We start from the raw sequence: 16,793 nt of genomic DNA, 5'->3' as shown, positions 1-16,793 counted from the left end.
GAAAAACAGGGTATAAGACAGGCTAACATCGAAAAACAGGATATAAGACAGGCTAACATCGAAAAACAGGGTATAAGACAGGTTAACATCGAAAAAGGAGGCTATCAAAACTAAGACAGACTATGAAAGAAACGTTTGATTAAATTTATGGAAGAGTTAGACGGAGAGGAAAGAAGCGAATGCAACGATCACGAGATGAAGAGTAGTCTCGAGTCTCGAGCGCGGATTCCTCTCCGGATATCCGGCAACGGTCCATAAAAATCGGTTGCTCTTCGTAAATCGGCGGACATTCCGGATTTCCGGATTAGCCCCGTCCGCGCATCCGCTCATGCGGCTCGGTCACGTCGTCTCGTAAATTCCTTTTCGTTCGGCGGAGGAACGAAACCGGTCGAAGGGCGCGAACGAAACCTCCCCTCTCTTCCATCCCTTCCTTTTTAAGCTCTCTTGTGGCGGAAATTGGCCAGCGTTGGGATCGATTGTTCGATACGATGCTGCGTGGAGGGGAAAAAATTCGGGATTCGATTTTTTTCGAGATGAGGATTTTTGTCGTTTGTAGATAATTATAATAATAACGTTATGAAATCGTATTAGGTATCGAATTATGGCATCTTTTGAAATACAGTTTGAAAAATAGTATTAACTTTCTCTAGTATTTTCAAGCCCGGTTCAAAACCCATTCACACGTAGAGAAGAATATTAATTTTGAAAGGCTAGCATCGATTAAAAGGGGTTGAAGAACATGGCGCAACCTCATTCACGCGAAGGGAACAAAAGATTCATTCACCCTGTACGCGATCCCTTGCCAGTCCCCGTCCTATCAACAATCCTTAATGAAGCCGCAAAAGGCACGTAAAAACCGCGCATCGAGCTCTTTTATCCGATTTCAAACGGGCGTCTTAATTCCTTTAATTTTCGCGTTCGATGGAAACGAATAGAGAACCGTTTATCGTATTCAACTTTAATTAATTATCGATCAGATAATTCTCGCGTATCGAATCTCGTGTGATATGAATAAAATAAGAAAAAGGAACGCCAAAAGAACGACGAATCTATTCAACATCTCTCCTATTTCCAAGAGTTATTTACTCAATTCTATTTAAACTATTATATATCACGTGATTGACCATATTTCGAATTTTCTAATTATCTATTCAACATCTCTCGTATTTCCAAGAGTTATTTACTCAATTCTATTTAAACTATTATATATCACGTGATTGACCATATTTCGAATTTTCTAATTATATTCACTGCCATCATCAACCAATTTCTTCCATGAAATTTATTATCATTTTTCATGAAAATTTCATGAAAATAATTTTTTTTCCCCCTCATCACGATTGCTTCTGAATTCGAATTCTCTCTTTTCTGCGAATCTACGAACGAACGGATCGATTACAACAACAACAACAACAACAATAATAATAATAATGCAATTGGAAAGAAAAAAGTTGGAGATTACGCGTCCCGCGTGTGCGATCATCAACGCAACTGCGGGGATAACTCCATCACACGCGAAAGGGTGGTTTTATGGGCGCAGCACGTGGTCAGTGACGTTTTCACGCGTGGTGGAGGTGGAGCCATTCGCGTCTCTCTCCGCATCCAGAATTACTCTAACTTCAACCATTCTCCCGCAGGACAAGGGTTTATTAATATCGCGGTCGGAACGGGCCGCCCTTTTATTTGGAACGCTTCGCAATCGGATTAACACAGCGCTTACTTCTCGCTTACGAGATTACCCGAATTACTCCACCTGGGATTTGATACAGGTATGTAATCAGGAAGCGGGTAAGGGATGGCGAGCGAGAGAGGAAAAGAATATTAGTAAATAGGGGACGAGTGTTTGCGGGAGAATAATCATGGAAGCAGTAGGAATTTAAAAAAAAGGGGGATTTCGATATTTTGAATCCTAACTGTACATAGATTTTATATTCATATTTATTCGTGTTAAATAATTATTAACTGTGAATGTTTGGGGATAGTAATTCGAGTTTATTTATTTAAATTCCTCGAAGTTAAGAAAAGTGTTTAAAATTGCTATAATTGAATTGAGAATGTTTATGGAAAATTTGAATATAATATCTAAAGTATCCTCCTTATGATATTTAAAGAAAATGGTTTATCAAAATTTTTGATATACGACTATAATTTTTTAATCTTGCTATTATACGTTGTATAACACAGTGTTTGTGAATGTTTGATTTAAAATTTTGGGAACGTGAAGGAACAAGCTTTAGATCACGTGTATGGAGAGGAAGAATTTTACGATAGTTTCAGCGAGAATTTATATGGAATGGGTGGACTAGAGAAATGTATGGACTACTGCAATAGACGTATTACGGAGGATGCTTGAACCAGAATGGCAGAAAGAGGACCGTGCGTTTGAGATTGGACAAAGAGTGCAATGCCAAATCGAGATTTTGCCTGATTAGATTTTCCCTGAATGCGAAAGAAATAGAACACGTGTACAAGCATAAACGATGGCAAAATGTTCTCTGGAATTTTAATTACATTGTCAAATTAGAAATCCAGTCTAAGATGTAAAAAGATTTAAAAACAATGCGAGAGAAGGGGAAATATTAAATGGTAAATGCACGTTTCATAGTGCAAGTGAGCGCTATAAAATAGAGAAAAAAGAAAATTGGAAAATGTAGAGATTGGAAAAATGAGAATGGGATAGGAAGAAGAATAAATAAAGATTGTACAAAAAAGAAGAAATTGAAGATAGACTTAAGTGGAAAGTATAATAGTGAAGAGAGAAAAAGATGGAATAAAATTAGCGAAAAAAGGGATAATGATGTAAAGGAGAGAGAAAATTGGTCAAGCGTAAGAGTTAAAAATTAAAGAACGAGAAGGGATTGGAAGGTAAAAGAAGGGATAAAACAAAAAAGCGAGAACAGCGACTTGGAAAGAATTCGAAAAGAGTGCAAGAGAAATAGTTAAAAAGGGTGAAACTAGCGGGGCACGAAGATTTGAAGGAAGATTTTAAAACAAGTATCGGGATGGAAAAGATATGGAAGAATCGGTTGAAGAAGACGATAAAAGAAAGAAGGAAGCTCGAAGAATCTTAAAAATTCGACAAATAAACAAAGAAGGATGATAGCGCATATAAGAATAATAGTAACTGGAGAGGAGAAAAGTGTATCGAACCTCGAATATCTCGACCAAAAAAGCTTAGAAGCTTGAAAAAAAAATCAAAAGTGAAGCCAGAGGATCAAGAGAATGAAAAACTCAAAGGTCGAAGGAAACGAACGAATAATCAGTCGGAAGAGGGATGAATGAAAGGGACGAAAGAATCGAACGAAAAAGTTCAAGAGCGAAACCAAAGGGAAACCAAAGGGAGATAACCAGAGGGATGGAATACGAATCGAAAAGTAGGGGCAAAGAGGATAAAAGAGAGGGGGAGGAGCTAATGGAACAAAAGGAGGGGAAAGGAAAAGAGGAATGCGGAGGATCGTTGTAAGGTTCGTAATAAAGTTGAAAAAGGGGTGAGCGTTTATCGACGAATCAATCCGCATAAAGCGGCCCCCGTTGTTACGCGGAGATACTGTTACGCGAAAAGCACGAGCAAGAGCCGGGTCTTGCCCGGCTTTCGTTCAAATTATCTAACCGGAGATCGTTATCGACCTCCATACCCGCTGGATGACGATGTTTTTTCCCATCCTAGCGCCGTAATTGCCGCTTTTTCAACCCACCGCCGTCGCTTAACTTAATCGATTGCCAACTTTTTGCCGATCGAGCTTGTCGTCGCCGCGTTTACGATTTCACCCTACAACCGATGCAACAACATTGCATCCTCATCCTCGTGGATCGTGCAATACCGGATAGCGCATCGTTACGCTTTGACGTTCCGTTTTGCTGCCATCCTCCCCTCCTTTTTTCTTTCTTTTTTTATTGATCGCTTTATAGGATCGTTCGACGAGGCATTTCGTTTACAATTCGTGTTATTTTATTTCACGATTCGGTTCTTGGTTAAAAGTGCACGTTCGCATTGATGGGATCCATGGAATATCGATCTCGATGATGATCTCGAGGCGATTCTCGAATATTTATCGTCACACACACAGTGAGTGTTCTGTTACTCGAAGGATTCGCAGAAGAAGAATCCTGATGGAATTTTTTAAAGGATCCATGTTTCATGATATAGCTTTATGTGTACGATGGTTATCCGATTTCTGTTCTCAGCGAGGAATTTAAAACGAGGTATTGATCCATGAATCTCCGGCTCGTTGACTCGAAACGCTTCGTTTTAAGAAGCAAACGCGTACACGATAATTTAATCATCACGCTCGTATAACATCGACAAACCATCTCACCTCCCTTCTTCCCCACATCGTATACCTACCACACAACGTATAATACGTGGCGAGCAACTCGAGAAGAGTCCTCCCCCCAACATCTTGGATCAAATCTTCCTCGTTCCCTGGAACAAGCATACCACTACTACTACCTTTCCTTCCCACCACTCCTGGCTCCTCTCGACTTGGGTCGATGGACTCCTCTCTCCTCTTCCGGTGCTTCCGTCGCCGCGTAACGCGAAATAAATCGTCCCTACCTCGCCCCAGAGGGGAAAAAAAGCGGTGGAGAGGCCTCTCCCCCGTCAACAAGGCCTCGCTGGCACCGTGCCGTTGAAATTTCGTCGGTAGATTGTCTTCGACCGCGTTGCCAAACCCTCCAGTCATGCCTGGAAAAACGAAAAGAAAAAAAAACGGAGATTTTCACCTTTCATCCTTTTTTTTTTTTTTTCTCCCTCGCCAAGGAAAAATTAATTTCCCCGCTGTGGTTACGTTAACGAACACGAAATCGAGGAAGAGAAAGAAGAAGAAGAAGAAGAAAAAGGGAGGAAAAAAAATATCCTCGAGCGTTTAACAGCTTTCAATTAAACGAGAGAATTTATAATAATCTCTTAACTCGACGCTGAAAGTTTCTTTTCTCTCTCTCTCTCTCTCTCTCTCTCTCTCCTCGTTTTCGTAATCCAGTCGTTAATTTAGGGAGCCCGCCTCGCGATTTCGAGCGCGTCAACGGCGTCGCGCGAGCTTTTCATCATCGTCAAACACGCTGAAAGGGAGGGGAAGGGTGGGAACAGAAGAGAGGGAGAGAGAAAAAATTCTCTTCAAACTCTTCGAATGAACTTTCTCTCCGCCAAACGACGAGGTCTTTGAACTTTGTCCGTCTCTTCTCCTTCTCCACACCGTAGCCGGGGGTATTAAACATCCGTGGACCAAGGGGGGAGGGAGGGAGGGAGGAAGATGGCGAGAAACGAGGCTCGGCCCGCTTCCTTCTTGATATTGTCTCTTAACTCGGCCGCGTCTCGCTCTGGGACCTTCGTAAGTTCGTTTTAATAAACGTTGACGCGAACCATATCTTCTTCTCTGTGTGTCCGGGGGTCCTTTCAAGCTTCTTATCTTTCTTTTGCGACGCCTCGTCGCAGGCCATGATCATTGTCTGTTTGATCTTGGATAGAAAGAATGGTCCTATTCTAGGCGGTACTACTACTTACCCCCTCCCTCCCTATTTTTCCCTCCCGTTTTATTATTGATCTTACTATGTCAAATATGTTTTCTTTTTTTTCTTAATTCCGTATTCTTCGACTAGGATAATTATTCCAAAAATTATAAATCCTTTCTTTTCATCCATTTCCGTAAAAATGAACAATTTAGCCTAGGAACAAGAATATACAAAATATATTCTTTAAATTCAAGGTATCAATCCTTTAGATATTTAAATTTAATATCAATGATTGATACCAACACAGATATATTTCTTATCCCCAATTTTCCAATTGTTATTCCCATTGATAAGTCCAAGCACGAATCCTCCTAGTACACGAATTTCATTTGTTCTTTTTCTCAAGGCACGTTTACAATGTTGCGGCATGGACAGCAGCATCGAGGACCAGACGAGGAACTCGACCACGCCGGCATCCCCGTGGACCTGCCGCATCTCCAGGTCTGTACAACCCGTGAACAGGCCAAAGTGGTTGGGAGGGGGAGACGAGCAGGCGTGCAACACAAGTTTCAGATTTAACAGCAAGTTGCCCGGAGGAGAGTCGAACAAGCTCGCTAAGCGTCCAAGGCTCCCCTTTTAAAGAAACCCTCTCTTAAGGTGCCACTTAATCGATCCTGGCCGACTTTTAGGGCTAATACGTAGACGATGTTAGGAGCGAAGACGGTTTACAAGCCGAACGATCCATCTTGGAACGGCCTCGATCTTCTCGAGGATCACCGATTTAAGGTCGTTCCGATTCCTCTTCTCGTCCTCTCGAAGTCGCGTTCGAAATTATTTTTTTCCTTTCTTTCTCTCTTTCATTGCGTTGAATTTGTGATTTCTCATCTTTTTCATTTAAAAAAAAAAAGAAAAAAAGAGAAAAGAAGATTGAAGTTTTCGTTTCGTGGTTCTTCTTTTTCCAGTTGAAAATTCGTGATGATCTTTTGTCTTTAAATTAGCGTGAGATTTTTTCTCTTTCTTTGGAAAAGAAAAAAATTCAGGTTTGCGGGCTTTTGTTTCCTCTTTTTTTCTTCGAAGTAAATCTTCGAAATAGTACGAAATTTTTATTTTTCCTTCGAAAAGATCGAAGTTTTCGTTGGAAGAGAAAACAACGAGTAGAATTCGTTGGTTGAATACGATAGTGGGTTTATAGAATCCGTTGTCTTGTTTGTCTCGCGCTAAGTAAAAGTTGCGATTGGAATTCGCAGGAATTAATCGTTCTTCCTTCTTCCTCGAATTGAATTTGGAAAAGCTTCGAATTTCTCGAGTTGTCTTTTTCTTTTTTCAGGACGAGAATTGTAGCGTGCAACTTGGAATTTCGAGTGTGTCGTTCACTCGCGAGTGAATTAAAATTAAATCGAAAGTTTGGAAAGCAGACGGTTCGAGTTAAAACGTTGAACGTAGTCGGAAGTTGAAGCTCGGAGGTTTCTGCAGGCGCGCCGAGTTATGGTAAATTGAATTTTGAAGGAAAAAAATTGAATCGCTTTCCCAAACGAGACTTCGAGCCGAGTTTTTCCTTCGATGGAATTTAATTTTAATCGAATCGTTCGAAGAAAATTAATTATAAAACCCGGGTCCCTCTTAAAATGGAATCTCATTTTAATCGAGTGATCCTCGCGAACGAATTAAATTCGAGGCAATCTGTCTTTCTTACATAAAAAAAAAAGAAAAAAAAAAAAATTAAAAAGCTTTGTAATATCTCTCATAATATCATCGTATCTACCCCCGTATGACACAGTTTAACGAACAATTGTTACGAAATGATATTTCTTTGTTAAATTTTACCGAACAATTTACAAATTCTAGATTATTTTCTACGATATGGAATATCATATAATAAAAATAGAATCTAAAATTAGAAAGAAACGTTTATAAAAAGTGGAAGTACATACATATCTACGAAAGAACGAAAAAATTAATTGCCATGACTTACGAAAACAAGTTATAAGATAAACACACGCGATAAATATATATCGGATGGAAAGAGAAATTAATTATCCTTTGTTATTATTAATTAAAGATATCGAATGCAAAGTAAATACGTGAAAAAAAATTGACGAATAATTTAATAACATTTTTAAAAACGCGGAATTGAAAACTCACAACATTTATGGAGATGGAGTTAACACAAGTTAAATTAATCCTTGTAATAGGCAATTTTTCACAAGTTACAACGCGATATAACGATCTCTCCTCCCCTATAACGATTTTAAAATTCCAAGATGGATTAAAGTTCCGCCCGGATGGATTTCCGGCGAAAACACGGTTGAAAACGCGCACGATTTTGCAATTAAACGCACGAGAATGGAAAGTAAACCGGCGGGGCCAGCCAACCAAGACTCGTAAACGTCGTTATCCTGAATTCATTTCCCCGTCAAATCGGTATTCGATATGATTCGCGGAATGAAATTCATTAATGCAAATATTCATCGCGGCCCGTAATCCCATTGTCCCGGATAAATCGATTAACCGATCGATGCTTCTTCCGGCCCGTGACATTCTCTTGTCTCATTGAAATCTCCCCTTCCCCTTCCAACGATTCCCCCCTCAACGATTCCTTTGACCATTTGATAAGAAAATTGCTTTGCGTCTACTGCTAATCCGTAATCTCTTTTTAGATAATAGTTTCTTGGCTGGTCAATAGATAGATAGAGAGAGAGAGAGAGAGAGAGAGAGAGAGAGAGAGAGAGAGAGAGGGAGGGATATTAATGAGGATTCGTTTGCAAATCGAGGAAATATTCGTTTGAAGAGATTTCACATCATTAATTAATTCTTTGGTTACTTTAAATTAGCAATTGAAATTGGCTTTCGTTTGGATTTATTTTAGTAGCTCGTTTGAAAAAGATACCAATTAAATCTTTTACTTTGTTTTAACGAGAAAGATGATTCGGAATGTTGAATTAATTTAAAGAAAAAAAAAAAAATAACAATTAAGTTAGAATATGGTTGAAAAATTTTGTCAAAAGTGGTGAAAATAATGGAGAAAAATGTGTGACGAGTTAGAAGAAAAAGAAAAGAGAAGAAAAAAATCGAGTACGTAAGAAAATATTAACACAAAAATTATCACGTGGATTCACGTAGGATTCTCGGATTAATGGAAGTTCGACACGAGCAGAAATGCGGGTGGCCTCGCATTTATGGGTAAATTATTTTTATCCACCGCACGTGTAAAGGGGTGGCTGTAAAAGAGCGCGGAGGTTGGTTGTCGGGCAAACGGGGTTGGAAAACGAGCGGATCGAGGCCAGTGTCCGTTAAAATGCAACTCCGTTTCTGCATGACCTGTTCGTGTTCAAAAAACGAGAAGAGAAAAGCCACGAGAGAAAAAGAAGAAAAAAAATAGAAAAAATAAGAGAGAAAAAAGAAAGAAAGAAAGAAAGAAAAAAAAATGAAAAACAAGGAATTCGAAAAACATCGAGTGTCGTGAATATCGAGACGCAATTTTCCCTTCCAACCCTTTCCCTTTCCCTTTTCCTCTCTTCTCTCACCCCTTCTTTCCTTTCTTGCCTACCCATTTTCGAATCCCTATTTTCGATTCGGTTCGTTTCATATCTCTCGACCAGAGTCAACGGAGAGCCGTGTTCCATTGACAGTGATACCAAGGATTGTTCGTCGACGTTGATCCAACGATTTTCGAGAGCGATGAGGATACACGCGCGCGTCAGGCGGTAGTTGGCCGAAGGACGAAATTGATTCGAAAGGTAAGCCGTCGGCGTCGAGGAGCGCGGCGTGGAAAAGCGGCGATGCGAATTCATCACGAGGACTCTCCGCGAGCGCGTCGCGCATCGTCGAGTGTAGAGCTGACTGCTCGTCTCGGCGAAAAAAGAGAGAGAGAGAAAAAAAAAAAATAAAAAAAGAAAAATCAACCACGGTCCCTTTTCTCTTCCCTTTTGTTCCCCTTTTCTTCCCCCATTCTTCTTATATTTTATCGTACCTATTTTTTTCTCCCTCCTGGCATTTTTATTCGCTGTAATTTTTTTTTTCACCCTCTCCTCCTTCTCTTTGCTCCTCCATTTCTCTCTGTCTGTCTCTCTCTCTTCCTTCCTTTCTCTCGCTCTTTTTAATTCGTTCATCACGATTGAAACGAGCCGAACCAACCCCTCTCCTCCTCGCCCTTCTTCTACGTAACGATCTGCCCCGCTTTTCAACCAGATGACGCAGCGCGAACGATCGACCGGAATTGATCGCGTTTAACGGGGATTAAGAGAAGATCGATGCCCCGATCGAATCGGTATTAATGGCCGTGAAAACGCGACCGACTCGATTTTCGAGATTATTACGCGTCGCGCGCGACGATTTTAAAATTGCTACTCCTTTGAACGAACCTTCTCTCTCTCTCTCTCTCTCTCTTTCTCTATGTATATACTCGTCCCTTGAAATGTTATTCTCTTCGATTCCGTGTGCTCGTGTTTCTTTCTCTCTCTCTCTCTCTCTCCCTTTTTCAACCGTGTGTAAAGGCACGTTACGCGTCGAAGAAATTTTTCTTTTTTGTCAGCAAGCTTGCGGGTAAAGAGGATTATCAGTGACGCGATAAAATTGATTCGCGTCGCTTTGACAACAGATTATTGGCTATTGCATTAAATGCGCGGTGATATATTGTCGACCGACCTAAATCATGATTGACATTGTTGTCAATTTTTACCCCGTTCTCGTTTCTTCGTGGAAAAACTGATTTTGAAAAAAAAATAAATAAATAAAAAGAATAATTGCTTTTATTAACGATTAAAACGTTTCGAGACGATATCGATACCGAGGGGGAAGGTAGGGGAATTCGATCGTCCGAAAATCTAATTTGAAATACGTGATATAGAATTTTCATTTTAGGGGTTCGATCCTTGTTTCCTTGTTTTAATTACTCGACCATGACACGTTTGATTTGGGCGAAATATATCGTCAATTTTTCAATTTTTACGCTATAACCGGATGCATAGGGCGTGAATGGCGGACTGGCAAACATTTGTCCCGCTGCGCGGAATGCTTAACCATGATTTTCGCGCGTGAATTTCCTGTTAATGCCGTTGGAGAATCCGATTTCCCCGGCAAATCCTGAAATGCGGTGAGGAACGTTCGTAACTCTTCCCTCGTCACTTCGATCATCATCGTGATATTCTCGATAACGAGTCCTCCCCCTCGTCTCTTCATTTCCATCTTTATCGAACGACGAACCATCCTCGATTAATATCTTGAGTGAAATTTACAAATTTACGAATCAATCGCTCTCTTTACCCCCTCCTCCTCGATCGTTTTCTTTCACTCGAAAATTGAAAATCAACAAACAACAACGAAACGAGATTTTTAACAACAAAAAAAAGTGGTTAAACAGGGATCCTTGTTAAGATAACTTTCGACAATTCGGAACGTTATGTATCGTGTCCGTGTGTTTGTTTTTTATTTTCACTTTTTCGTATTGTTTTTCGAATTTTTTTTATTTTCTTTTATTTCTGGCGCAGCGCTCATTCGTCCGCCCCTCTATTTTTTTAAAGGATTTATCGCGTCAATCAACTAGGCGCGATCGAAAAAAAAAAAACAGATTTTATTTCTTTATTACGAAACAAAAACAGCTACGAATGAATTCGGCGCCGGAATTGTTTGCATCCGTCTATGTGTATTTTTAATCACTGGTTTTTAACGAAATGAAATTGTCACGGAGTATCATCGTAGCCTCGTAGAATGCGTTTTTCCAGCCGGGGAAACATGAAAAATATTTTCACTGATCCTCGATATGCGTGAAAACACAGTCACGTTGAATGACAGTAGAATTAAATATTCTTTTTTCTCGACAATAATTAATCCATTTATGTCCTTATCCTCCACGTATATATACATAAATGTTTGGATGAATTATATGGAAAAAAATTGATAATTTTGCGTGCCAATATTTCATAAATTATAAACGATAAAATTTTTAATTTTACATCACGAATGTGGAGGGAAACAGAGAAGAAAGAATTTAAAATTTTTCTATTTGGTCTTACAACTTGTTCGTCGATGGGAAATTAGTCTTTTATATCGTGTAACAATTGCAAAAAACAATTGCGAAATGGCAACACGACCTTGGCGCGACCTTGGGCAAAAGAGCAACCAGAGATCAAAGTAGCATCGGGGACGGCGAGTTCCCGAACACCACTACAACTCCAAAACGGGGACGGTCGAGTGCGTTCAACGAGCGCGCGGATGTAACTGGAATGTGCACGTGTTACCGACAGATGCAAGAATGTCATTAACTACTTGCCCTAGTTACCTCATCCATATACGTTTCTTCCTCGAAATTAAATTAAAAAAAAAGAACCAAGCGGCCAAAAAAAAAAATTTCAACTTTCCTACGAATTGCTAATTCAATCTAAATTTATCTCGAGTTTCTACTTCAAACTTTCGCTCTTTTTCCAAAAACTAGAGAAATTCACCATCTTGATTTGTTGAGTTTCATTCTTTTTATTACATATATATATACACATATCGATCATTCGTCAAAAATTTAATCATTATTTATTCCAAATCTATTCTTCGCTCAAAGAACAAGTAACAAACAAGTAAATTTATCTATTTATCGAATTTCTACCAAACTTCATAATTTCACCCTTTTTCCAAATTAGAAATTCCATCCCTGATTTATTATTGAGTTTTATTCCCTCTAAATGTATAATTAATCAAAGAGATAATCTCAATGATATTAATCATTCCTCACAAACTCGCAAATTTAATCATCATTCGTCCTAAATCTATTTTTCACAAAGCGTAAACAAGCAAGCAATACAATTACCATATTAATAAAATATACCGATCGATTTATCCCAATCTTTTTACGACCTACCCTCATCCTAAATATTTCTATTCAACAAACAAGATACCCTTTCATTTCCAACATCCTCAAACGTAGATATTTTCCACGATCTTCCACTGTACGTCACATTTCCAACACCCTCGGCATTCCAGCACCGCGCCACCCCCCCGAAAACATCCCTCCCGTTCGTGGCCGCAAGAAACGCGATCCGTCTAAACACCGATCGGATCGGGGCCGCTCGAATTTAGTTCACCACGGAACACACACTCTCCCCGCCCCGCTCACCCGCCGCCCCCTGTAATTCCCGTTTAAGCTCCTTCCAGGTGGTGCACACCCGTGTGTCGCACGGATACGCGGCAATGGATGAACAACGTAGAGAGGCGCCTTGAGGAGGCGCCCGGTTGTCCCCGATATACAACCCCGACACCCGTGTCTATCGGCTTCAGCTTGTCTCCTGTATTGTCCGCGTTTATGTACGGGCTGGCTTAGGCGGGTACATTCGTACGAGGCTTACCTCGTAGACGACGACGACGACCACCACCATCACCACCACGTCCGATGTGGCGAACAATGGACCGATTAACGCGAATACAAGGGAAAATACACGGATAAACGTTTCGTGGGAGGAGGGACGTGGTTGAGAATCATCCTATTTTTCAAGAAACGTGATTCGAGAATAAACGAGAAGGGATGGTCATTTGTGTGATTAGAGATCAATCGAGGAGTAGGAGAATCGAATGGGAGAGAAAGGGAGAAGAGAATCTTGCTATTTTTTTTTTTTTTTGGAGGAAAGTGAGTTAAATGTTATTCATCTCTAAGGTTGAGTGGAAAAGGAGTGATTAGAAGTTGAAGAGTCAATTTTCAGTGGAAAAGTGAGGAATATCGAGAGTTTTATTTGAAATTGGCAAGAAGATTATTCTCTCAAGAGAGAGATCTATATGATATAGATTCAGGAATAAAGAATTAATAGAAGAGAAAGGGAGAAGGTGGTTGAGAATCTTGTTATATTTTTGGAGGAAAGTGAGGAGGTAAAATGTTATTCATCTCTAAGGTTGAGTGGAAAAGGAGTGATTAGAAGTTGAAAAGTCGATTTTCAATGGAAAAATAAGAAATATCGAGAATCTTATCTGAAATTGGCAAGAAGATTTTTCTCTCAAGAAAGATCTATATGATATAGTTTCAGGAATAAAGAATTAATAGAAGAGAAAGGGAGAAGGTGGTTGAGAATCTTTTGAGAATCTTTTTTTGAGGAAAGTGAGGAGATAAAATGTTATTCATCTCTAAGGTTGAGTGGAAAAGGAGTGATTAGAAGTTGAAAAGTCGATTTTCAATGGAAAAATAAGAAATATCGAGAATCTTATCTGAAATTGGCAAGAAGATTTTTCTCTCAAGAAAGATCTATATGATATAGTTTCAGGAATAAAGAATTAATAGAAGAGAAAGGGAGAAGGTGGTTGAGAATCTTGCTATTTTTTTGGAAAAAAGTGAGGAGGTAAAATGTTATTTATCTCTAAGTTTGAGTGGAAAAGGAGTGATTAGAAGTTGAAAAGTCGATTTTCAGTGGAAAAATGAGAAATATTGAGAATCTTATCTGAAATTGGCAAGATTTTTCTCTCAAGAAAGATCTATATGATATAGTTTCAGGAATAAAGAATTAATAGAAGAGAAAGGGAGAAGGTGGTTGAGAATCTTGCTATTTTTTTGGAGAAAAGTGAGGAGGTAAAATGTTATTTATCTCTAAGTTTGAGTGGAAAAGGAGTGATTAGAAGTTGAAAAGTCGATTTTCAATGGAAAAGTGAGAAATATCGAGACTTTTATTTGAAATTGGCAAGACGATGATTATTCTTTCAAGAGAGAGATCTATATGATAGAGTTTCAAGAATAAAGAATTAATAGAAGAGTAATATTTTCCATGGGATTTGTCATATCAGGATCAAAGGGGAGCATCTCTGCCTTTAATCGTCGATCGAAAAATGGCCAAGCCTGGTCCACTTTTAACCCATATCCGGGTTTGCAAATATTAAATATGACTTATACCGTCATAAATATTGGATGAAAAGTGTGACCGAATGGTCGAGCTGAAGTTTAATATACGTTCTTCCCAGGAGAGGAGAGAAATCAATTCTCTGGCCCGTAAAATTCTCGAAAACGAATTTCCCAACCTAACCAGTTAAAACTTTGCATTTTGAAAGAAACTCCGCGTTAAATCTTCCACGAAACGTAATACACTTTGCGGAGAGCAAAGTCGTGCTCCCATTTGCTTGGAAAAATCGGTGGCATTTACTTGGGAGAAACAGAAAAGGGGGTTGTTGGTTGACTTTTGGATCTCTCGATTGAAACTCCAAACGAAAGGAAATATAAGGTTTTCACGTTCGAAAGTCGGGAGACGATTGTTCATCGCTTTCACCGCTGTTCTCATTCCCTCCCCCTCCCCTCCCGATTACACTCTGATAAGAATCGTATCGACCCTCGTTATCGCGGTGATATCTCGACCGCGTATATCTGCCTTTATCCACCAACTCTTTCCCTATCCTTCAACGCGTATCTAACGGTCTAATCTCGACGAAAGATCGCGCGATATAAACCAACCTTTCGCTATCCTCTCTCTAATTTGTCGCTGCTCTTCTCATCACTAGTAAGAATCATCGAATAAAAGGGGAATTCATTTTTGGAGGATTCTAAGCGATATTATTTCAAACAAGTGGGAACGAAGAAGAAACGTGTTATTCTTGACTTAATAAATTAGATTTGCGGAAGTAACTCTTCTAAGTAGCGAAAGACACGAGAATTTCGTAACAGAGACGGATAAGAAAATAAGGAAAGAGTTTGTATAAATATGAGTTTCACTTGACCGATTCCTCGAACGATTATAACTCTCAAAGGATTTTCTATGGAATTTTATATATTTCTCTCTCTCTCTCTTTCTCTTTCTTGATTGTTTGTATAGAATTTAATTTAATTTTTGCGCGTCTTAATTTTAATTTTTAATCAAAGAGTAAGAATAATATTAGAACGATAGAAGCTAACGAAGTTAGAAAAGGTTAAGCTTTCATCTAACACTTTTTATCATTTTTCTCATTTGTTCGTACTAAAATGAAAACTCACCCCTCTCCCTCCAATGAGACACGTTTCAGAGGCCAAATTTTAGAGATTAAACGTAAATATTACATTTGAAAATTACGGTCTCCATAGAACTAAATTATTACTATTTTCATTCATATGTAACATACTTTTAATTAAAGGAACGATTCGTTATAATTAACAACATCTAAATTGGTATACACGGGATGTAAGCACCTCTATCGTATTATAACCAAAATTGTTTTCATGAATACTACGACAATTTTTGCTTTCAAGAATTAATTCGAAACCCGACTATCTACAAATTAAAACAAAAGAATCGAAATTCTACATTTTATATCTTTCGTACGAAGCAAAATTCTAGTTCCAAAAAAAAAAAAAATCCAACAATATATTAATAGAACACAAAATATCGATGAACGATCATATAAATAGAAATTAAATAGTATTATTAACCCTTTCAACACGGTATTGCATTTCTTCTCATAAAAAATGTACGTTTCTTTTTTTATCACTATTGGGATATATCCACTGATATTTCATAGTGGATCATTTTTATCCCAATTTAGGATATTACTACGAAAAAAAGAAAAATATATTTGTATTGAACCAAAAAATATCGTATATTTACAAGTATTGTTCACGTGACACCAGAATAACCAATATATCTACTATTCTATCTTATCGATTGTTACATACAATATAATGCAACAAAAAGCACAAACAATAGAAATATTTACATTTCACGGAAGATTTTCGACGGAATTAAATTTGAAAATAATATTCGAAATAATACAAATACACCAACAATCTTAATCGTTTGTTACAAAATACGACCACGTTAAAAGGATTAAAAGGCAATGTTCCAAACTTCATACGTATTTCGAACATTCCACCCTCCGTTTTCATCTTTATTATCCCATCCCCCCTCGAAGATACTCCAGTTCCTCCAGTCTTAATTGCCCCATTGTTCGCGATATTCGTCCTTCGTGAGGCCCTTTCCGTGGGTAACACGCGAAAGAAAAAAAGAAGAAAGGGAAGAAGAGGCATGGAGGAAAGCGAAGGAAGAAGAAAAATCTATTCACAACCATCTCCAGTCCGTTCATCCTCGCCACTTCACTCTGGCGAGCACTTCGCCGCCGTTTCAGTGACGCGTTGCACCTTTTTATTGGCACGCGTACTGGCTTACTCTCTCTCTCTCTCTCTCTTTCTCTCTCTTTTTTTCGAGTTCTTCCTCCTTTATCCACGACGCTCATTGTAGCTTCGAGTGTGGCTGCAAACGAGCCGCGCCCTCTCTCTTGCCAAGAATGCAATTTCTGCGATGACTTTTCATCAAAGAAATGAATATCGTTCATTAACCAACTTATTTATTTAATTATTGTATGGAACGATATTTATCTTTCTTTCACGTTATTTCCGCAACAACAGGGATGAGGTAAGCTTCCAA

This window comes from Apis laboriosa, unplaced genomic scaffold (genome assembly GCF_014066325.1).
Source record: "Apis laboriosa isolate Shangri-la unplaced genomic scaffold, ASM1406632v1 scaffold34_cov151, whole genome shotgun sequence".
NCBI classification, from domain to species: domain Eukaryota; kingdom Metazoa; phylum Arthropoda; class Insecta; order Hymenoptera; family Apidae; genus Apis; species Apis laboriosa.
The sequence above is the reverse complement of the archived record's forward strand: the minus strand, read 5'-3'. Positions refer to the sequence as shown.